Source organism: Xyrauchen texanus, chromosome 1, assembly GCF_025860055.1.
Source record: "Xyrauchen texanus isolate HMW12.3.18 chromosome 1, RBS_HiC_50CHRs, whole genome shotgun sequence".
NCBI classification, from domain to species: Eukaryota; Metazoa; Chordata; class Actinopteri; order Cypriniformes; family Catostomidae; genus Xyrauchen; species Xyrauchen texanus.
This window is the reverse complement of record NC_068276.1, coordinates 26,833,408-26,858,265: the sequence shown is the minus strand read 5'-3', so window position 1 is coordinate 26,858,265 and position 24,858 is coordinate 26,833,408. Positions and strand designations below refer to the sequence as shown.

The 24,858-nt window shown below is 40.6% G+C and overlaps 1 long non-coding RNA gene across 3 annotated transcripts; it reads right to left on the bottom strand.

Annotated features, from left to right (window-relative positions):
* Positions 1–2,256: 2,256 nt before the first annotated feature.
* Positions 2,257–6,714, bottom strand: LOC127644804 (uncharacterized). 3 transcript variants are annotated; one of them, XR_007970730.1, is made up of 6 exons: positions 6,534–6,714; positions 6,032–6,122; positions 3,715–3,804; positions 3,519–3,625; positions 2,783–2,916; positions 2,257–2,464 (listed from the first exon to the last, which is right to left on the bottom strand). It is a non-coding gene; the product is annotated as an uncharacterized LOC127644804 (long non-coding RNA). The 3 variants fall into 3 exon arrangements; XR_007970723.1 differs by lacking the exon at positions 6,534–6,714 and adding an exon at positions 6,276–6,502; XR_007970738.1 differs by lacking the exon at positions 6,534–6,714 and adding an exon at positions 6,276–6,501 and having other exon boundaries at positions 2,839–2,916.
* Between the last annotated feature and the right edge of the window lie 18,144 nt (positions 6,715–24,858).

The window sequence follows — 24,858 nt, the reverse complement described above, 5'->3', positions numbered from 1 at the left end:
TTGCATGGAACGCCCTTACACACATTTATTAATGTTAACCATGCAAACCTTGTTTTAAAGTGTTACCAAAATCTAGGGTTCATTTTCTTTATCTGAAATGTATAATTTCATATTATAAAATATGACCAGGGCATTTCTGACATGTTCTCACTTGGTTACCTAATAGTAGTAGCAGTAGTATGACATCAATCAATGTTTTGTGATAAATAATTTTGACAACTAATGAGGTTGTTCCTATTAGCCTCTTTCGCTTTCCTGCACTTTATTCCCTTTCTGTTCTTTCTCAGCTGTAAATGCAGGACGGTGAATGAATGTTCTGAGATACAGCGTACCTGTGCTTGATAAGGGACTTGCCGCCAATCGCTGCCTGACCCTGGGAGAGTCACCGACTCACTAATAACCCAATTAGCTGTGATTTGTTACAACGTGGTCAAAGAGAGAACGAGATCCCTTGACCTGTCATTCAAAGACAAATTAACTGTTGCTCCCATGATGCACTAGTGCAGTTGGCTTATGCTGAAAGGAAAGCTATCAAATATCAACTCCTCTATAGTGGTGACAATTCCCATGGATTCCTCTGTAAAGGTTTCAGAGGTCACTTCTTGCCATAAGAATCTAAGATTTCAAATATAGTGTGAATTTATAAAGTGACAATGATCAGAAGGTATTTAGGAAGTGTCATTGTACAAATTGCCTTCTGTGTCATGGAAGGTGTGTGCAGACTTTGCATGATGTTTATATAAAAGATTTTCAATCCCTCCAAGTTTGAGGAGCATTAGTTGTATTGCAAGTGTGTTAAGTGGTTTCCGGGTGTATCGACTGCAGCTGCTGTATGTTGTAGTAGTGATGTCATGTAGTTCAGCTGCATGTTAGTGGCTGCCTGTCCTTCATCGATGAGGAGAACACTCAACTTCTTGTTGACATTTTTATCTGCCAAATTACTTTTCATGCTTTATTTTCTAGAACTGTCAAGCTGTCTTTAAATATAGAGGCTGTAATTATTCCAGAATTCCCTTATTTATTTAATCTTTCAATGAATAGAATTATTTAAAGGAATGTTCCAGGTTCAATACCAGTTAAGCTCAATCAGCAGCATTTATGATATAATGTTTATTACCACAAAAAATTATTTTGTCTCATCTCTAGATTATTAAAAAAACAACAACAAGTGATTACAGTAAGGCTCTTACAAATTAAATTAAAGGGGCCAGTCCATGAACGTATGAATACTCACTGTTTCAATTTTGGTAACTATTTATTTGTATTGTATGGACCTACAGAACAGATATATTCTTCTAAAAATCTTTGTCTGTGTACTGCAGAAGAAAGAAAGTCATACATATCTGAGATAGCATGAGTGAGTAAATTATGAGTGAATTTTCATTTTTGGGTGAACTATTCCTTTGATTTTATCTTGTAAAGATGTTTCATCGTCCACTGGGCACAGCTTAATAAAATAAAAAATGCTAAAAAAATTAAATAAAAAAAAGGGCTTCACTCACTGTAAGTGCTAGATCCATTGTATTGAGCTGAGGTCCTTGCTAAAAGTAAAATCTTTATGTTTCAGGAGGCAAACCTACACTGTAAAAAAAAATGTGTGTAAAATACGGTAAAATACCGGCAGCTGTGGTTGCCAGAACTTCACCGTAAAATATATGGGGACAATGCATAACACTTTACGGAATGCTTTTTGGCAACTGTAAATTTTACAGTTGAGAATTGTTTGTTATTTACGGTAAATTACTCTGAAATAAAACAGATATAATGTAAACCTGTTTACAGTAATTTACTTTAAAAATAGCAGCTGTAAATGTAAACTTGTTTTACGGTAAACTACTTTAACAAATAACAAGTATACTTTAAACCTACGTACGGTCTATCTCCGTAATAAATACAATACAACTGTATGACATATTATAGTATTTTATTGTAAAGGTCAGTTTTACAGAAATTTACCGGCAGCTGTGGTTACCAGAATTTCACCGAAAAAATACAGTACAACACATAAGTTATTACAGTTAGTTGCCATAGATTTTAAAGTCAACAGTCAGAGGACATTGTAAATTACTAAATTAACTATTAAATACCACCCATTGTAAATCATACTACCCATTGTAAATCAAGGCACAGACTATCATTAATAGACTTTAAAGAACCTGTTTTTTTTTCCTTCTTCATACAGGCACTGTGTTATAATAGTTAGAGCTGATCAACTTGTTCAGTATACTCACAAAGATGTGTTGATCCTGGAAAAATGCATGTGTCCATAATAAATGAAGGATAACCAATGGTGGAATAAACATCAATCAGCAACACTTGCTCTGGCTGAACAATAGTAATGAGTCCACGCTTGACTGAAGATATGGGACTGTGTCGGTTCGAAAAACTGGAAACGTAAAGCTTGCATCGTCACGGGTACTACCTGAGGACTCACACGTAGTCACTGTGGACTGGTATAATCTCTCTGCAGGAAACAGACACAAATAGAAGTTAGTTAGATACAGCCCATGAGCATTATGGCTACAAAGAGAGAAGTCTTCTTTTGCTGAACTGAATTCCAATTAACGCCACTCTGATAATCAATAAGAGTATCAGGGCAAAAGCTTGAAAGAAATCTCAGCACATATCACAAGCATTTGTTTCACATCTGTCAGGTTGCAGCCTAAATACACAGTTGCATCCACTTAAGCAATCCGACAATCATCATATTTGTTACAAATCATCAAATGAGACCAGTTACCAGCCAAATACATAAAGGTGGTGAAAATTCACTGAACTATACCATTACTTCCCAATTATCCTTAAGACTGGTGTCTGAATTATTGGCTCCAGACTTACTGAAGAGAGGTGGGACATAGTTTTTGAAGAATGTTTAGCAGGTGTTGTTGTGTTCATTGTGTTTTGACATGATCGTCTCTGCAAGCAGAAAAACACAAGATATATATATATTTTGCATTGAAGAAAATTTGATTTTTGTTTGTATATGCTGTTAAAAGGCATTATTCACGGCGCCATCTATGATTTTTAACATGATTGGTGATCTGCAGGTTGACGGTATGTCTAGCAATATTGCCAAACTGATATTCGTCCAAGTGCAAGACAACTTTAGTAATATGATGTTAAAAGTTAAGAATCTGATCAGAAAGTACACCAAGATTGTTAACATAAACATTAAACTATTAAACAGTTGAGATCAAGCATATGGACCTCTGTCTTAAGAAATTTGAGACATTTGGAAATGTTTTACAAGGAAAGATTATGAAAAGATTGTGAATGAAAGACTGAAAATTGTAGTACTGCAATTTTGTCCATATCAATGACAATAGAGTTAAAATAGATGAGCAAGTGACCAAAACTTAACACGTATGATATGACAATTATTGATGCAAGGCAGTTCTTAATACTTAATATAAAGTGCAACATCATAAGACAAAACACCCTCAAAGATGTCATGTCCTAGACAAGGTGGCAAACCTGGCTGACACACAATAAAGTATTTCAAGGAATTGAATACTGACTTGAATTTTACTCCTTCCACTTGTGTATCTTCAGTCTGGATGCGATCTACAGCTGAATTGTAGCTCTCAATGGTGCGGGCTGGTCCACATAGATTAGGATCGTCACCCTGAAATTCAGATCGGGTTATTAGACAGTATCTACAGAAATGTTCTGTGCGGCTGAAATTTTCAGTGAAGCCACCAATGCAATGCAAACCTAGATTATCTCCAGCAATGCAATACAAGGTTCCTTTGACTACGGTTTCATCTGATACCGCAATCCCATTCTCCTCCAATTCCTTTAAGTCTGCAAGTAAATCAGAGAACAACTTAGCATGCCCAAATGCTTTGAAATCTTTCTCTCTGCACAATAAAACAAGTGGCATGTGGTTTGTGTCAGACCGTACATGAAGTGAAAATTAGCAACAGATAAATAAACGGCTAACACTTTATGTCTCGTCTTTGCAGAGCCTAAAGGGTTTACGACTTCAAAGGCATCCTGGTATAGTACTAGCTTCAAACCTGATGGATTTTGGACAAAAAAGTCATTGGATTTGAAAATCTGACCATCACTAATATCAGATAAAACATCTGATGGAGGCTCTGCAGAGTGCTCCTCTGACAAACATTTCTGCCACATATCAGATTGTAAAAAGCATTTTAAAGTCTCTCTGACAGGCACATAATAGGCAGACCTATCTATTCTGTTCTCATCTCTTCCTAAAAACACTTTCTTAGGCTCCACGTAGTTGAACATTTTTTTGAAACACTGAGCTCTTGAGTGTACAGTCCTCATTGGCCCTGTATGACATGCAGAGAACAGATCAGATTCCCTGACAGACTGACAAACTTTGGAGATGTCATCATCTGATAAGGATGTTTCATTTTTTAGCAGCGAAGTAAGTTTACTTAAAGTATATGTCTGACCCAACTCATGGATATTTTGAATCTCCTCAACAATATTCTGTGTGGTCGAAGCAGGTAGTAAGAACTGCCCCTGCAGTTTTAAGTAAAATAAACAAACATTTCGAAGAAAAAGATCATTGAAATCATCTGATGTGTCCATACCACCTTCATCTGTACCTGCTGCAACAAATTCAGGGCCAGAGTCATGTATTTCAGTTGGAGCAGATGATGCATGAGGCGAGTCTCTATACAAGTCACTGATACTGCTTTCTGTAAAATCTCTGTGTTTCCGTGACATGTGGGAGGTAAATGAAGATTTAACCTTAAAAACATCTGTGCATCCCCTCACTGGACAACTCACGGCACGTCCTTCCACAATATGGTCTTTCAAATGTGATATTAGAGCTTTAGCATCTTGGCACTGACGGTCACACAACGCCACTGCACATTTAACAACGGTAAAAACCGTCCCGACAGTAACGTTAACAGGCTCATTTACATTATGTTTTCGGTAAAAATGAGCCTTGAACGATGCATATGTACAGAAACTCTGTTTGCAGTAGGGCTGTCAACGAATATTCTAAATTCGAATATATATTCGAATAGTTTTAAAAAACAGAAATTCGAAGGTGAAAATTAATATTCGAATGTGGAAAAAAAAACGCGCCCGCGGTAGCAGATGTGCGGCTGTCTGCTTTGCGAGTGGGCGTGCTGCCTGAGGGGTCTTTGTTGTCACATTTCTCGGAATTGTGTGCCTCATTTTATTTAACGTTAAACAGAAACATGACTAAAATGTAAGGCTACTGTACTGACTGAATAGATGTTGCATGAATAAGGTAGGTTAGATACAGCAGTTTCATGCACTGCAGACTTCCACTGGTTTGATTATTTACCGTTTCATGTCAAGGAAAAGTTCCATGTTTACCACAGCACAGCTCGCTCGGAGCGTTCAGTGTCGGTTCTATATACTGTAAAACTTCAATTAATGTTAATAATTTGTTTTAATCACTGAATGAAGCCTGCTATATTTGGGACAAGAGTCGCGACCTTATATTGCTTGCACAAAACTCTTGATCAGCACTCAACATTTGTTTATTGTTGTTGTTCTTTTAAACCGTTATGCGCAGAGAGCGTGAGGGCGAGAGAGAGAGAAAGAGTGCCTGCGCGTGCGAGCGAGAGTGAGGTCTTGGCCATTAGTTGATTTACTTGTTTTTGTGTAGGTAATACGTTGTCAAATATGTTTAAACTTAAATAAACTACCTATACAAATAGTTATGTCTCTTTGTATTAATTTGTCCTGTTATTGACGTAATGCGCGTCATTGACCAAATGCGCAACCAGATATTCGAATAGTTCGAATATATGTGTTTTTTTTAGAGGGAATATTCGAATGTCATTTTTGAGCAATTTTGACAGCCCTAGTTTGCAGTCGGCTGCAATGCACTTAAATAAACAACGTGGTTCATTTCGATGAAGTTTGCAATGAAGTACATACCCCCTTAATGATTTGACTGACTTGCCACAGAAACTGCAACTAAACATAGCCAATCTTGGTAAAATAACTACAACAGGAGTAGGGCTAAACGTTTTTTTTTTTAATCAGTCTGTATCCATTTTGTCAGGCTTACCTTAAAAATAAATGTTGAGTCCCCAGAAGTCGTGTTGTGCCACCATGTAACGTTATTCCCACAGATTGTATGCGTGCTAAAATGGCGCTGACTGAAATATAAAACAACATCGACAGTTAACGTTGCTTGAGCAGTGCACGAGTCTTATTGCTCCCTCTTTCTAAATTAGCGAGTTGCTGTGTCCGTTATTCTGTAATGTTTTGAAAATAAGCATAGAAAAAAAATTAAATACGTAACGTTATACCTCGCGTTAGCACGCAGTGTTATCGCTTCTCTTTTCCAGCACCTTCTACATTAATTATTTTGTAGCATACTCTTAAGAAATTTTAAAATAATCATAAAAACAGGATAAATGCAAGTTAAAATGGGATAAAGATAAAATGGCATCAGTACACTCTGTTAGAAGTGAACGATTATCTCTTTCTCCTCACACTCACAATTTGAAAGTTACCCTGTATCTAAATTTTATAAAGAAGAGTAAATTTATTAGTGTTGCACTCACCACTTGCATGCAGATCAAGCCGAAGCAGCGCAGTTCACGTGACCTCAAAAGCGGGAAGGTACTCCTCTCCGTGTGCGTGTTTGGCGCTTTGCCAGTTGATGGTCTTCTTGGTTTTTCATGCTTTTGACAAATGTCTCAATGCCGCTTACTACTAGCAAACTATTTATTAATAATTAACCACACAAAATTTCGCAATTAACGTGCAAGATACATGATAGGCCTAAGCCTTTTCTTTTCTTTCTTTTTTTCTTTTATTTATTTTTTGCCTGTTGCCAGGCGCCCCTGGTTGTTGCACATCTTTTCACAAAAGAACATTACACAAAAGTAAAGTAAATTACAGTCTATTTAAACATGTTTTACCTTAAAATTGACTTATTTAACAAACACATAGCATTTTTTTAACTTCTAATTACTGTAGAATTTAGGGTATGTGTTTGTTGAATTTTGAAAGGTTATATATTGTAAATTTTATAGGACACATCAACAAAATGTGTAATTTACGCAGAATAATACCTTTGATTTTAGGGTAATTACTTGCTTGTGAATTTAAGGTATTTTCCCATTAATTTTACAAAAACAAATCTATTTTCACAGTAAGAATGCGTGTTTTTTACATATTAGGAGAGTAAAAATTAAAGTCATGTACCATTTCTTAAATCACAGTAATTTATTGTATGAAATACGGTGATACATTATTTTGGTTTAAACAGTCTGTTACTGTTGCTATTTTACAGGTTTTTACTGTAGTTTTCACTGAAATTTTTTACAGTGTAGCATTTGTAATCTTTATATAAAGAGCACTCTGTCCTCAGTTAGCCATGCAGTACCGACGGGTACTTGGCAGTGACACGTTATCTAATACCAGTCTCAGCGAGCCCAGCAAAGCATGAAGTGTGACCAGCAAGCTCTCCCAGCATCCCGTTTGTCACAGTATCAACACTTAGGTCCTTTCCTCAGGATGCTGCACTCGGCTAGGTAACACATACCTATGGCATTTAGAGGAGGAAGTGGGTATTAGCAGTGGAAGCTTGCTCACAACTAAAATCAAAGACTAGTATTAAAGCACTGCATATTGGCCATGATCTTGACTGGCTTCTCTAATCAGTGCCTGCCTAAAACTACATTGACAGGTTTAGGGTTTTAATGGCAGAGACTAAATACTTAATGAGTTTATTAGAGCTAATTATCTGGTTTCTGGGAGGAGAGTTTAGCTTTCATCTGAAAACAAGATGGTCTCTTATCTTAGGTACTGCAGTCTGCAGCAGAGAGAGAGATTCCGTAAAAAAAAGAAGAAAAAAAAATCCAAACTGCTCTTTGTTTGAGGCCACGGTTAAGATTATGGAGGTATATAGATGCTAAATATGTTTTCTACTTAGGATGTAAAGAGACTGCATTCTTGTTGTTCTCCTGTGATAGACTGCAGAACAGCAGTGGGAGAATGTAGTACATATTAATTTAACCGATGTCTTTAAAGAGAGGCATGCTTCCATCTAATGCAGAATTTTTCTTTTCTTTTGACCTGTGATACTCAAAAAGGCTAAACAGAATGGCTTCTCAACAGCATGCTTGAACAACACACTCTCATAACAATATGTCCGTATATAATGATAGCAGAATTTGACTGTGCCACAAAAAAAAAAATGTCATCCTTGTTGCATGCGTCACCAAAACGTCCCCCTTTGTTCGTATTTTATGTGTCACTAGTCTTATCAACCCATTTTGGAGATTTCAGTACTTTAGGCAACATTTTTAAATGAAATGAATATTATCATTTACTCGTTGCATTATTTATATATTACTTTTTAGTTCATTGTTTTGTTTGCTGTTGGACACAAAGTGAGTTTTCAAAATGTATGACTTGCAGTTTAGAAAATGAGAAAAGTACCATGAAAATGATTGTTAAAAATAATCCACTCTAATTGTGCTTTGTTTTCCGGACCTTCCAATGCCATTATATGGCTTTGAATGAGGACCAGATGCAAAAACAAAATCACAATATAAGTTCTCACATCTCTAAGACAAGAGAGTGCTGGAAAGCAGATGTCGAAAAACTAAATTTTCACAAAGGGGCCACATCCAATTTATGACTAGAGTTAAATTAAATGAACTTTCTCCACTTGGCTACATTCTCCCCTGCTAAATGTCATTGTCCCCAATGACTTAATACATATTATTCACTTCTATAACAGCTTCACTAAAGAACACAGCACCCAGGCTTGTTAGCACTTGAGAGAAGACCTCTTGACTGAGTGAAACTCAGCATTAATAATGCTGATTTTGGCTTATTAAATGGGTTTGAGTGTATACCCAGATTTGGCTCATTTAATACTTCTTGGTGCTGGTACAGGCTATTTCATCTCTGGTTCAAATACCCTAGGAGCTGTGCCAGTGTCAGGCTCAACTCTCTCTGGACTAGACACTCTAGGAGCAGTGTCATGCTAGACTCAGCTCTCTCTGGTACCGAACCTTGTTGTTCAATGTTCCCTGAAATCAGAACAGGTTCACCTATAAGGGCTTCAATGGCTGACACAGGGTTTTCAGGGTTCACATTCTCTGTCTTTTGCAGACAAGGATATGTGACCTCTTCTAACAAAACAAAATCAGGATCAGAATACACAACCTCAACCTGCTCAGAAACAGATTCTGTGCTGTGGTGTTGTGAGAGAACAGGTTTCAGTAACCTCTGGCTCAGGAACAGAGTTAACACAAGGGCACAAGTCAATTCTATGGACTCTCTTTATAGGTCCACTCACAAGGAGCTGAATAGTATGTGTGGGACCCTGCACATCTGTGAATCTGTACACAATGGAATCCCATGAATCCTGTATTTTGTTGCTACCCAAAGTTCTGTGACGCAAATGTAAATTGGTGGACAACCTTTTGGAATAATGTACAGATTTTGCTCTTATGGAAAGAAATTGGTACTTTGTGGCATTCAACTGATCACAATGTATAGTTAGGACAATAATAATGTTAAAAATTACTATTACAATTTGAAAAAATATTTTCAGAATTTAAACTACTTCAAAGAAATTCTCCACGTGCAGCAATGACAGCTTTGCAGATCCTTGGCATTCTAGCTGTCAGTTTGTCCAGATACTCAGGTGACATTTCACCCCACACTTCCTGTAGCACTTATCTTAGATGTGGCTGTCTTGTCTGGCACTTCTCATGCACCTTACAGTCTGATCCCTCAAAAGCTCAATGGGCATAAGATCACTCTTTTCCAATTATCTGTTGTCTAATGTCTGTGTTTCTTTGCTCACTCTAACCTTTTCTTTTTGATTTTCTGTTTCAAAAGTGGCTTTTTCTTTATCATTCTTCCAATAAGGCCTGCACCCCTGAGTCTCCTCTTTAGTGTTGTACATGAAACTGGTGTTGAGCGGGTAGAATTCAATGAAGCTGTCAGCTGAGGACATGTGAGGCGTCTATTTCTCAAACTAGAGACTCTGATGTACTTATCCTCTTGTTTAGTTGTACATCTGGCCTTATACATCTCTTTCTGTCCTTGTTAGAGCCAGTTGTGCTTTATCTTTGAAGACTGTAGTGAACACCTTTGTATGAAATCTTCAGTTTTTTGGCAATTTCAAGCATTGTATAGCCTTCATTCCTCAAAACAATGTTTGACTAACGAGTTTTTAGAGAAAGCAGTTTCTTTTTTGCCATTTTTTACCAAATATTTACCTGAAGACATGCCAGTCTATTGCATACTGTGGCAACTCAAAAACAAACACAAAACAATGTTAAGCTTAATTTAATGAACCAAATGCAGCTTTCCGCAGTATTTAATATAATGGCAAGTGATTTCTAGTACCAAATTAGCAATTTAGCATGATTACTCAAGGATATTCGACACAAAGCCTGAGACTGCCATCAGTTTTCCTCACTAACATGATAGGTGAAGCATAAGCACTAATGCTTTCTTGGATCACTCCTTCCTTAAGGAGTGTGGTGATATGTTCTCTGACTTCCTTATAATGAGTATGTGGGATACGCCTATAAGGCTGGGCCGACGGTACATCATCCACCACGTGAATTTCATGTTGTACTTTGTCTGTAAAATCAAGGTCTTCATCCTCAAGAGCAAAAACATCAGAGTACGTCATCAATAAATCACTCAGCTTTGCCTGCTCTTCAGGAGTACCACCAATGTGTATCTTGTTGAGAAACTCTTTAGAGCTCTTCTCCAATAACTGGCTGTCTTTTGTGTTTACACTGGTTTTTTATCAGCAGAAATTCTCTGAAATCTCACCTCACACGTCTCATTGGGCTTCACACACTTGACACAAGACAGAGTACCAAATCTGGTTCTGGCCTGTAACCAGATATCTTCTGGAGAAAGGTTCACAGCCTGTACAGGAAACAACAGTTTCTCTGAAGACACAAGAGAGGCAACAACAATCAGACTGCCTGGTAAGGGTGTGTTCACTGGTTCTAACAGGAATTCCTGTGAACCATCATTTAACATACTCTTTCCTCCCTTGACCATTACCATTGTAATTAAAGAAGCAGGTATGTTTACCATGTCTTTTCCAGCTCCTCTGACTATGCTTCACTTCTCTAGACTGCTGGAACTCTGCATCTGCTGAAATGCCTCCCTCCAATCAGACTACAACTCTCCATCTAAGGTAGTATCAAACTCTGCATTAATCAGTTGTCTACATCTGCTAGTGATGTTCATGCTAATGAGGGCTGGTACAGCAGAAGAGTTTTGTGACAAAAGCTATACCCATGGTTTCAATTTACAACTGAAGATAACCTAGCTAAGTTATGTCTAAACCACTGGCAGCTGTTATCTTCAGCCAACCTGCTGTGGACAGCATATCTTCATCCTCAAAAGATGAAGAAACTCTCAGAAATATTACTGTCTTCGCTTCTTGTATCAATTAAACATGAGGCCATTCCTTCACTAATCTTTAGATTAGCAACAGGACATTTTACCACAGCACGCTTTAGTCGGTCACAACCAGGGGCGTAGCACCAAATTTTGGGCCCTGGGTACAAACCATCTTGCTGGGCCCCCGTACCACATATGTATGTATAGAAAACTGACTTCTAAGGGGCCCCCCCTGCCTTGGCCCTGGGTACTCGGTACCCTTTACCCCCCCAGTCCGACGCCCCAGGTCACAACAAGTATTGATATTGGCTGAGCCATTGGACTGCCCTCACACTGACAATTTAGCATTCTCTGTGACAGTTGTTTTTCTTCACCCACCTCTTTGCTATATGTCCTACACCATTATGCCAGAAATATATAGGCTGGCTATCATCTGTAAACCTTGGCTGTATCTTGGGTTTACAATGAGCTATGGGATCTGACTTAGTGCACTGCAAAGTGAGTTTCTTGACAGCTTGTGTTAGCTCTCCTATAGCTATTCCTTGATCTGCTAAATTTTTTAAACTTCTTCAAAAGCTAGCATTGTTTTTCTCAGGCTTCTGCTAGCTCAGACACAACACTTCTGTTGATGAATAATTTTGTGACACAAGATTTGGGATCTTCTAGAGACCATATAAGGGCTCATCTTGCACTTTTATTAGTGTTGACTGTGGCTTGTCTCTCACAAGTTTAGCTCCCTTCTAAAGCCTGTGTCCCTAATTCCCTAAATTAATTGATCTCGGATTGCCAAATTCACATTTGATGTTGCATTTGATGATTGATTTAGGATAGAACTCAGAATTTGAGACAAAGCATGAGAGTAAGTATGAACATCCTCCCTTCCAATTGTTATGGCTATAGAATGTTTTTAATAACTGAGACACACTCAGTGCTTTTCTCGAAAAGATTCTCTCAGGTACACAAAGAGGTCACATGGTAGTTTTGTTTAATTCCCCATCCGTAATCTGAACTCTTCTTAGGCTGCACCCTTTAAGAGGGAGAGTACAAGGTCAACCAGTGAACAAAACCGGGAGCTCTCTTGTGCAATTCTGGTTCTCACATCTCTAACAGGATAGAGTGTAAAGCAGGTTTCGCAAAACTCCAGTTCTTAATGGGGCCATGTCCAATTTATGACTATAGTTAAATTACATGAAATGTCTCCACTTGGCTAAAGTTATTTACATATTTATCTAACTATCTATTTTAAGACATCATTTATAATTATATTTTTTATCAAACTGCACAATGATGACAGATATTACAGCTTCATTCTCTGTTACAGCACGATTTTCGGTAAATCTGCTTTGAAACCACTGTATGTCTGTTGTGAAAAGCATTATACAAATAAAAATGAAAACTTTGCTATGGTGAAGTCTTTGTCATGAGACTGCACTGGCTGAAGAGTGTTTTGCTAAAGGAGGCATAGCCAGACACTGAACTAAACACTAATACGAATCTTTTAAAGGCAAATGGAACATTCTGGTCATTTTTGTATGTTTGGTCATTCAAGATGTTCTGTCATAACATTTGGACTTTAGTGCCTGATTTATGAAGACATTGGGAACTGAGTTGCTGTAGCATCATTACTAGACGTAGTACGTCAAACAGATGCTTGTGCCACAGTAGTACAGCACAACATCCACACATACAGAATATAAAATAATTACCTTAGAATTTCACGTGTGTGTGTATGCATTGTCAACCACTGATCATCAGGGTTGGCTTTATTCCGATTACAAAGTAACGAGTTACTGTAACCTAATTATGTTTTAGTATAGAAAAGTAGTGTAGCACATTACCTTTTAAATGAATTATATCAGATAATAATTACTGACATTCAATTAATTTCATTAATTAAAGTACATTACTAGAGTTGCACATATTTCAAAAATTATATTATTTATGTAAAAACATTTGAAGCATTAATTATGTTCATAAAAGTATATGAAAATTTGCATTTCTTTGACAAATCAGTCATTGAAAGGGAAATGTGTGGTGCTGAGTATAGTATGTGCAACAATGAACAAGGAAGAAATCTTGATATTATTAATCAGTAAAGCAATTTTAAGAGAAGTAATTAATAATATGTAATGGATTACATTTTTGAGTGCCTTACCCACACTGCTGATCATGCTCCACAACTTTAGCACTACCAATTACAGTATGCCACTGGCCTGTGTGTTCAAGCATGTGTAGCATGTGTCTTCTTGCCTGGTCTTTTGGAAATGCATTACAATATAATGGATGTTCTCATCGGACCAGGCATGACTCCGCAATTTAGAGGATGGTGACGGCTACAAATAAAATCTATGTTCCCTAATTAGGAAAATGCACTTCTATTTGTAACATTCAAGACCTTTCCCTATAGTCCATTTATTCAATATGTTTAGTGCATGCAAACTGATTTGCATCTGGTTTGCATATTAAATTGCATAACGAAATGGGGAATGGTGATTCAATTAAGGGAGATGGCAGAATATTCTGAATTCAATGTAGACTTCTAACCTTTCAGATGCTACATTGAATCTAAGAGTAAATTTGGTAAAAATGTCCAGATGAATCTGAGGACCTAAAACATATCCCTGTCATTATGTCAACCACATGGTGTCACGGTGCGGAGAAGACAGGACCCAAAAGCAGAGGGAAGGTTCAATTTGAATTTATTAGCAACTCAAACAGTTCCTTTTCAAAAACTCAAGATATTCGTCTGGGCTTTGCTTGCTTGGAGACACAGGCATATATCGAGGAATCGTCCTTAACTGTACTGGGCACCCAATTACAGGCGAAGGCTATCCAGAGGGAATCCTCACCTCTAAAGACAGCAAACCATACCTTGACATTAGACTGTAGCACCACAATGATCCGACCACGGACATGACACACACTGTATACAAATAAGAGGAACAAACAAGGCGCAGGTGCCGCTCGCAGCTGAAGGTTGTAATGATCAGCGTTCCCATGGAAACAATCAGGGTTCCCATGGAAACACTGATTCAGCATGCCAGTGACACCTGAAACACATAAGGGCAAAATGTAAACACGCTTTAACAAAACAGACAAGGGATGATGATGCCATGGTCCTCCACAGGCGAACATATAACCTGGCCAGGTGTTATGAATGTGATATCACTGTGATAGCACAGCAGCATATCGTGCACAGCAATAAACCTACACCAGACCCATACACCCACACAAAACATGAACGCAAAACACAAGACCGACAGGGAATGATGATATCATAGTCCTCATCAAACAAAACCCAACCTGACCAGTTGACAGAACCATGACATCACCAGAGAGTGCACGGCAGACACGCGTATGGCGGTCCCAAACAACCGGACCCAAGCGCTCACACAAAGCTGGAACACAACACACAAAATCAGGCCGATACTGCCACAGTCCCATCAGGTAGAACTTCACCCTGACAAGGTGACTGGACCGTAACACATGGAGAGTTCATCTCAGGAACTGTACAAAACTGTGTGCTATTAACAAATTGGTCTTGAATGCTAATCAGGGGTGTAAAGTAAAAATACTTAAGTATTATACTTAAGTATTATTTTTTGGGATTTGTATTTAACTCGAGTGCAATTTAAATGTAATACTTGTACTTTTACTTAATTACATTTCCAAAGAAAACAAATAGTACTTTTTACCCTTTCGCTCTAATCACGTAGTGGATGCTTTCCAATTCAGTTTATCATCCCTTTGCCCTACTCACTAGGGTCAAGGGTCCTTGGTGAAATACATTTATTTCCACTGGTGTGGCACGCCTCTGACACTTAGCGGCAGGCTCCGCACCACATCCCCTCATTTATCAGATAATTTAATTACCAGCGTAATGCATATCGCCATATGATAAGGTCATACAGGGAGTAATTCTTATTTCCCAGCATATTTACATTTTATTACTCATTCAGGGATCATTAAAGTGCAGAAACTTGTATGGTATGTCTTCATAAATCATTCACTCATCTTTGTTCAGAACACATTTCAATCTATGGGGATCTTCAAGCACTTGGGGCTTTATCAATGTTCCAAATTTCAAAGCGCATGAGTCAGCCCAACTACATTACTTTTAAGTAGCAAAGCATTTCGATATGATGCCGTTCACTTTTAACGTACATAGTCAGGGACATTACATTTTAGTAGCAGGTAAGTAGGTCTGGCAATCATTGGATAAAACCTGTACCGAGTCAAGATGGGAGTATTTAGCTTTAAAATGTACAACATTTTCTTGTGGAGCATGCCCCCGAAACCCCCCTATAGGGTCGGAGGTCCACCCACCATAGTCTCACAAAATCCCATGGGAAACACTGCAATCGCATGTGAATAAATACAAATATACCATAAAAACACCCAGTAAAGACTGGCGTAGACTACCTGCAAGGTTCGAGAATAGTTGTCCAATTTTCATGTGTGGATGGATGTATTTGTCTCTTCCTATAGTCTTTGGGCCAGTATTGATTGCAAAATCTGCACCTCTTCTGTGGCTAATATAAATTTCATAATTATCCTTACTCAAGCAGCAGAAGTTAAGTGACAGTGTGCAAAAAGTATTGGCCCATATTGGGGTGAACTAAATTTGCAAGACTAGTCTGACATGTCACTGTTTATAACACAGGGTGTTCATCCATTGCTGGGCTGCTTTAGAATGGGGGGCATAAATTAAGAGTATACCCATGTAAAGGATTCAATGGGAAGGAGGAGGTGAGAACCGGCTTGTCAATATAAATAATAGTTTCAGTGGCTGGTAGAGGACTCCTCCGCCCCTGGCAGCGGCCCTGACCGCTCCGGGCGGTCGGTTAGGAGCCCCTTCTCCCCTCGCGGTCGGCGGCCATCGTCCTCTTTCAGGCGGCTCGGCTCCTCATCCCCCGGCAGATGGCCGTGGCTGCTCCATTGGGGTGGACGGTAGTGGCGAGAACTCTACTACGGTGTATCCTTCCTCCTTCCCAGGTTTCCGGCACCAGTGTAAAGGGATCAATGGAAAGGAGGAGGCGAGAACCGGCTTGTCAATATAAATAATAGTTTAATATAAAACTTAAACAAAAGACAAACACACACATATAACGGACATGTCCGTAAACGATCTCTCTCTCCTGCACGATCCTCTGCGGTCGACCTTTATCCCTCTCAGAGGCTTAATTAGCCTAATACGGGACCGGGTGTGTAGGATCACGACCCGGCCCCGCCCTCCGCCCTGCCACAACCCACTTCTCCAGGCACCACTACACCACTACACCACTGCTTGTTAGTGTTAAAGGAGACCTATTATGCCCCTACAGATGTCTCAGATAAGTCTCAGGTGTCTCCAGAATGCATCTGCGAAGTTTCAGCTCAAAATACCCCACGGATAATTTATTATACCACGTCGTAAATACCTCCTTTTTGGCAGAATCCAAAACCCACTGATTTCGTGTATCATGCAAATGCAAATGATCTGCTGCTCCTCACCCCCTTTCCGGCAGAGGGCAGTTCCTTTACAGCTCACACTTTGGACACTACAGCAAAAGCAAATCAGAACCAATATGACTTTCAGCTTAAACACCGGAGTTCAGACATATCTGTATGAATATATATATATACAGTATATATGTATATCTGGTCTCCATGAATACAATCAGAGACAATGGTAACTTTAGCTGCATTAGCCATGGAATCAGCTATCAAGCACATTCGGAAAGGCGATTTTGCAAACATTCACAATATAAAGTGCAATACATCTTCAGGATGTAAAGCTGGAACCTGAACAGTTGGTGCTGATCCATGCTTGAGAATTAAAAAAATATATATATATATTTTGGAAGATCCTGATTTATATTGGCACACATTCACAAAACACTCCGGTATAAAATTATTTGCACAAACATACACATATTTTGTATGTTTCGGGGCACATTTTCTTCAAAACCAAAAAATTGTCCACTGCGTCTTCAGCGGCTCTGATGCCGGGAGTACATAAAGACTTATGTTCACTTTTACAGCCAACAGAACACTTACGACACTTACAAAGCTAAGACATTATTCTTAGATACTTGCTCCAGCTCGAGGAAGAAGAAAAAAACACGCCACGTATCTTGAATTTCTAGGCCTCACGCTCTATTCTGTAAAGAAGCTCGACAGGATCAGATCTACTCGCATGTCGTTCTCTGGTCAATTTGGGTCTCATAATGTGATCTCCCGTCTCTTTTAGGCCACCTACATTTTGCCATGCGCATCATTCCTCAAGGCCGCTCCTTCCTTTCCCGCCTCCTCACACTAGCTCATTCTGAAGACACAGCTCCCTCCACAGGATTTGGGGGTTACTTCTAGGATCATGGTTCACAGGGAAATGGCCGGACGTTTTATTTTTTCAATATAGCTTCCTACGCTCTATTCACTCTCCTTGAACTTTATCCCATCATCACGGCCAGCGTTATATGGGGTTCTCTTTGGGCACGCAAACACCTTGTAGTTATGCGACAATTCCACAGTGTTCACTATAATCAATAAAGGCCGGTCCTACTCGAACCATCACGTCCCTTATGAGACGTCTGACATTGTAGAGCATTTCCTGTAACTTCATTATCTCAGCCAGACATATTCCTGGTTTCTTCAATGTAATCTCTGACTCCCTCCCTCGTTTCGCTGGAGTTTCACATACCAAAAACAAATTATTCGTCACCACCCCTCTCAGACCTCCCGCCAGATTAAGCCCCTCCTTACTACACCATTTAAATTCCCCTCTAACTCCCATGCAGAAAGGACTTGCCCGGTACACTCTTCCTACTACTCCACCCGGGCCTACTATTCCTCTTCCTGCCAATCACACAGTACGCAATTTTCCATTCCGATCTCCCAGCGTGCATGTTCATTTCCTTTTGCTTTCTCACTAGGCATCTCAAATTTCCTCCCATATTCATCACTCCATCCCTAGCTCCCATGTAGTGCCACTGGTTAAAACATTATGGTCTCTACCGTCATGTCTTCTCGGGGTATTCCTTTCACATCAGAGCAGCTTCTACAGGTGCTCTTCGAGGTATCCTCCTAATCGACCAAAATCATCAAACAAGCTCAACTCTCCATCAGCCTTAGTTTTCATCCCTCTCTGGTGGTGGTTGGTGGCTCTCTCCCAGCACATCCTTCCCTACACAATGATTCAATCCAAGCACGTCCACTGTTTGCAAGGATGGCGCACAACTATGTCTACACTCCTCGCCAGGGCTTCCATAATCTCAAGCATGGTTCTTTTGCATAGGTATTGCACAAGGCAGCCGCCCTTGCTGGAAAGCTCACACTATAATGGGATGTCTTTCAACAGGGTATTACACGACAACATCGCCATTATCGTATGGCTTTATGTATGCTGTTCACCTTGGCAAATATAACCTATTAAACAATGGCCACCCTTGTTCGAGGGCTCGAGCCTCATGGAATATCTTTCTACGAAGGGTATTGCACGCAACATCACCATTTTCGTATGGCTTTATGCTACGTTGTTCACCTTTCGGCAAAGATACCTCAAACAACTCTTTCCCTCGTCAGAGGGTTTTCATAATCAAATGTTGTTAATCTTTCAACAAAGACACTGCACAGAAATGCTGTCCTAACATAGGGCCGCATACCACGTTGTTCATCTTTGGCAAAGATTCTGGACATCGGGGCCCTCAACGGAGTGCCCCAAAAAAAAAATCACACTCGAGGACAACGAAAAGGAGGGGGAAATAAACGCACAAGGAAAAAATCTAACTCCAGGAGAATGGAGAGGAGGAGAAAAAAGCACGGCTTTCCCTATTGCACGGCTTTTCCTATTGCAAAGGTATTGCGCAACCATGCCAAAGATATTGCACATTTCATGTCAAATGTAGGTGTTCATATCTCTTTTCTCCCCCCTTTTCTCCACAATGAACACAAGACCTGGCTCGTACCCGACTGGATCATCTCTTTTGGGGGTAGTATTCTACATTCTCTATCTTTTCGAGTACAACTTCTTCGGACCGCCAGATGGCATTCATGATAGAAATGTAAGCGCAGTATTGTTCTAGCGGGAAGACTAGCAGCTGTACATCATCGCACCATTAGCTGGGTAATTCCCAGCCAATCACATGTAAGCCGTTGCTTTATAAGTCTGCGCACAATCTATCACATTGCTGTTTCAGTGCGCTAACACGGCAAACTCCACTACCCCACCACCTCCAGTTGAATCCCGTCCTGCACGAGGGTAATCTCCTCACCCCTGCCTCCTATCTCTGGCAGGATATGACAGTTCCGAGTACAACTTCTTCGGACCGCCAGATGGGGCCTACGCCAAAGAGAGACATTACTTTCCTGTTTTATATTCATCAAATAAATTTCATCTTATATTTCACTCAAGTCTGCAAGTCTTCCTGATAGAAGTGAAAAACACTGACTGTTTTTGTCTATATATATATATATATATATATATATATATATATATATATATATATATATATATATATAAAACAAAAGACATCTGTAATTAAATGTATACATGTCATTAATTTCTACACTTGCCTTAATATTTAAATCATATCTATGAATTTATATTCCCTATTTGCTGAATTATTATTGTTGTTGTTGGGCAACTATTAATTATAATAATAACAATAAAACCAGCAATCATAATGAGGATAATAATGATAATAAATATAATTGAATCTGAGCAAATATTAATTGTGAATTTCGTTTAATTTTTCCATCAGCTCAACAGCACGTTTGGCAGCAAATCTCAGAAAACAATTCACAAAACCAACAACATTACTAACTTTCTTCAAAGTTTATGTAGATTTTCTCTATGTCCTAAGGGGCTAGGTGTCATGTTCTCTGTTGTCTTTTGTTTTTGTGCTTTTATTTTGAAGTTTTGTTCCTGTTTCCTGTTTGGTTTTTGTAGTCCTTTGTAGTTTCATTTTATGATGGTTTTCCCCTGATTAGTTCTCCTTCCCCGATCGTTTCCCCAGGTGTTCCTTATTCCCTTGTTTGTTCCTTTTTGTATATAAGCCCTTTTAGTTTCCTTGTTTCCTTGTTAGTTCTTGCATGTTTTTGATGCTCTGTGCCAGGTCTCCCCTGTTTGCTTGTTTCTGAGTTTTTCCTTTATGTTTTTGAATAAACTGCTGCGTCTAGATCCTCATTCTCCACCTGCTTTGTCACAGAAGAACTAACCAACCATTATGGATCTAGCAGCTGTCAGAATTCTCCTCCTCAGGCAAGAGGACCATCCAGTTGAGGATCACGTTCGTGAGTTTTTAGATCTGGCAAATTTTGTGGTGGTTTTCTTCAGAGCAGGTCTCTGTAGTTCACTAAAGGAGCTGTTGCCTCCGGTGGAACCTCACTGGACGCTCCTTGAGTTTGTGGAGGAGACTCTACGAGTGAGCGGCTCGCAGTTCACTGTGGGTGTACAGGAGGAGGGTTTATCACCTCCTCCCACTGAGGTCACCACCCAGACTTCCATGGCTCGTCCCCCTATGCCTGCCACGGCCAACGAGCCAACGCCCACGCCTGCCACGGTCAGCGAGCCAGAGCCCACGGCCACCGAGCCAGCATTGCCAGCTCCATTCGCTCGGAGGAGGAGGAGAAGAGGAAAAATTTCTGCTCCCCAGCCTACGCCTGCCACGGTCGGCGAGCCAGAGCCTACGCCTGCCACGGTCGGCGAGCCAGAGCCTACGCCTGCCACGGTCGGCAAGCCAGAGCCTACGCCTGCCACGGTCAGCGAGCCAGCGCCTGTAGCCTCGACCGTCCCAGAGCCAGCGCCTGTAGCCTCGACCGTCCCAGAGCCAGCGCCTGTAGCCTCGACCGTCCCAGAGCCAGCGCCCAAGCCTCCCAGGGCTCCGCCTCCCGAGCCACCCAGGGCTCCGCCTCCCGAGCCACCCAGGGCTCCGCCTCCCGAGCCACCCAGGGCTCCGCCTCCCGAGCCACCCAGGGCTCCACCTCCCGAGCCTCCCAGGGCTTCCCCTTCAAGGGCTCCGCCTCCCGAGCCACCCAGGGCTCCGACTCCCGAGCCACCCAGGGCTTCCCCTTCAAGGGCTCCGCCTCCCGAGCCTTCCACGGCTCCGCCTCCTACAGCTCCGCCGCCAGAGCTTTCCAGGACTCCGCCTCTAGAGCCTCCTACGGCGCCACCTCCCTTAGCTCCGCCTCCCGATCCTCCCACGGATCCGCCTCCTGAGCCTCCCACGGCTCCGCCTCTAGTGCCTCCTACGGTGCCACCTCCCTCAGCTCCCCACCCCGAGCCTTCCACGGCTCCGCCTCTAGAGCCTCCTACGGCACCACCTCCCTCAGCTCCACCTCCTGAGCCTCCCTTGGCTCCACCTCCCGAGCCTTCCACGGCTCCACCTCCTGAGCCTCCTGTGGCTCCGCCTCCCGAGCCTTCCACGGCTCTGCCTCCTGAGCCTCCAGAGCCTCCCTCGGCTCCGCCTCCTGAGCCCCCCACGGCTCCGCCCCCCACGGCTCCGCCTCCAGGGCCTTCCATGGTTCCGTCTCCCAGGCCCCCTGAACCTGCCCCTGTCCGGTGGCCTCCTCTCAGGCTCCCTGACCCTGTTCCTGACCTGTGGCCTCCTCCCAGGCCTCCTGACCCAGCCCCTGTCCTGTGGCCTCCTCCCAGGCTTCCTGACCCGGTCCCTGTCCTGTGGCCTCCTTCCAGGCCCCCTGACCCAGTCCCCATCCTGTGGACTGCTCTGTCAGCCCCTTGTGCCCCCTTGGACTGCCTGTTTGCCCCCTGTGCCCCCTTGGACTGCCTGTTTGCCCCCTGTGCCCCCTTGGTCTGCTTGTTTGCCCCCTTGGACAATTTGTTTTTCTTGTTTTATTTTGCTTTTTTGGAGCGTCTGGAATCCGCTCCTTAAAGCGGGGGCTCTATCATGTTCTCTGTTGTCTTTTGTTTTTGTGCTTTTATTTTGAAGTTTAGTTTAGTTCCTGTTTGGTTTTTGTAGTCCTTTGTAGTTTCATTTTATGATTGGTTTTCCCCTGATTAGTTCTCCTTCCCTGATTGTTTCCCCAGGTGTTCCTTATTCCCTTGTTTGTTCCTTTTTGTATATAAACCCTTTTAGTTTCCTTGTTAGTTCTTGCATGTTTTTGATGCTCTGTGCCAGGTCTCCCCTGTTTGCTTGTTTCGGAGTTTTTCTTTATGTTTTTGAATAAACTGCTGCATCTAGATCCTCATTCTCCACCTGCTTCGTCACACTAGGTACTCTGACATTGTAATTCGTGAGTGCCTCCTCCCATGCAACGAACACTGTGTGACTGTAGCAACGTTGTTGCAAAATTAAATTATGTGGTTCATTGCATGTCTCAGGGCCGTTCCGAAGTGAAATGTTAACTGTGGTGGTAAAAGCGAGTGAAATGTTGAGATTTAAATCAACAAAACTGACCTCACTACCCGAAACCTTAAACCTAAACCTCAACCCAAACGATTGTGTCAGAAAAATCAAATGTGACATGAAAAACACAATTTCTGAAACAACCACGTCATTTTGTGGTGCTTCTATGACACTTTCGTCTCGCACTCTCATACCCCGGTTCTTTGTATTGCACATGCAACATTCTGTCAGTTGAGTTACTGTGCAATTTAATCACACTTAAACAAGCTTGTAAATGTAGTTAGTTATGAGATGCAACATTAAAATTAGTCATCCTCTATAGTAAAATTGTTTAGATGTCATAAGAAACATGGAGAAAAGTAAGTGTTTTTTAATTGATAATCTACCGTTTTGCTTGTGATTTGCGTGAAAGGGGATAAATGTCATTGCTGTTTTAGCACCCCTAGTGTTCATTCCACAAGGAAACTTCTGAGTTTTGTACAACAGGCCACATAAAAAATGATTTAGCAAAAAATTTAAAACACAGTAAAAAGGTGACTCAAACCAATCGAATTTAACAACATCTATCTTGATTTCATTCAAGCTAGGAAAACATATACTTTTTAATTTCTTAATACTTAAGTACAGTTTAATATGAATATTTTTTTACTTTCACACTTGCTTTTCATGTTTTTGGCTAAATACTTGGACTTTTAATTAAGTAAACTTTTTTCCCTCAGTATCCATACATTTCTTAAGTATAAGAGTCCTTTTTACACTAATGCAGAATCTCTTACATACTGTACACCTAGTAACCCAGCACTTCAGAACACTGACTCATTGATCTAGTACTCTGTTTTATTTCCCTGGGTTTTGTTATTGGTGAAGTTTATCACAGGGCTTTTTACGAGAGCCCCTCTCCTATGTTTGATGTTAAGGGCAACTTTGGTCAATGTAGGCTCCTGGAATGTGTTGGGTGCAGGCTTGAGACAGGATAAATGTTTGGCAGGGAACATGTTCGGCCTCTTTCTTCTCTCTCAGGATGACATAAACAGTCTTGGCACAAGAAAGCAACGCTGACCCCAAGGCCAGCCTCTGACACAACCCATTCATTCAGTGCCTGACCGTGTATTTGTGTGTGCGTGCGTGTGTGCGTGTGTGCGTGCGTGTGTGTGTGTGTGTGCATACAGTATGTGTGTAATATCAAGGGACCATAGGAGGAAGATGCTATTCCATGTGCTCTGTAGTAAGGTACACACTATAGGTTTTTAGCTTGGCCTTAAATACAACCCCAAGGACAGGTACCACAAAATCTTTCATGTAAATGCTGCTTTTAATTAGTACAGAACTTTTCTAATGGCAGACTCTGCTGTTATCCATTTTTCCCTAAAGGTAATCTTTACATTTGAATAAGTTGTTATCTATAGGATAAAAGTAAATTTACATACCCTAGGGGGGACATATTACTTTGTACATCATGAGTGTTCGTTTTTAATATTCTGCAAAGACATACATTTCCTGATTTTAATGCTGGATTTGTGATTTATTCTGCCACAGAGTATCCTTTCAGAGCACTTTGGTGCTTAGCAGAATCATTGATTTCTTTCCAAAGAATTTTCTGAATTTTCACAGTCAAGAGTTTTATCAGATTATTAAAATGATTCATCCAAAGACACAGCTCTTTTAACACTGTAAGAAATGGTAGCTTGAAATTGTTACCTTAAGGAGCTATTTCTACTTGATCTAACCCCAAAACTTGGGTTTTTGTAACCTACTGTATTAAGGTTGATTCAGTGTAATTAAATAATTCTTCTGACTTGAATCAAACCAGTTAATTTAGATGTTACCACTTGAAGCACATAAGTACATCAGCACAGTCACTCAGACTACACCCAATGTGCTGGCAGACAACTATATAATAATATGTTGCAGTTCATTATGACGATGTAAAAATTATGTCTTTGAGGGAGTTTTACCCATGATGAAATGATAAAACATGAGTTATGGGTCTGTTTATCCCACTCTTAAGGCCCTGAGTGCATTATCAAACATAGAATGCATTACGGTCGAAATTGTTAAAAGTGTTTTTAAGATCTAATAAATCCTGCTTATTTATGGAGCCACGGTCGCACCACTTCACCCCCATCCTCTCCTTTAAAGTGCC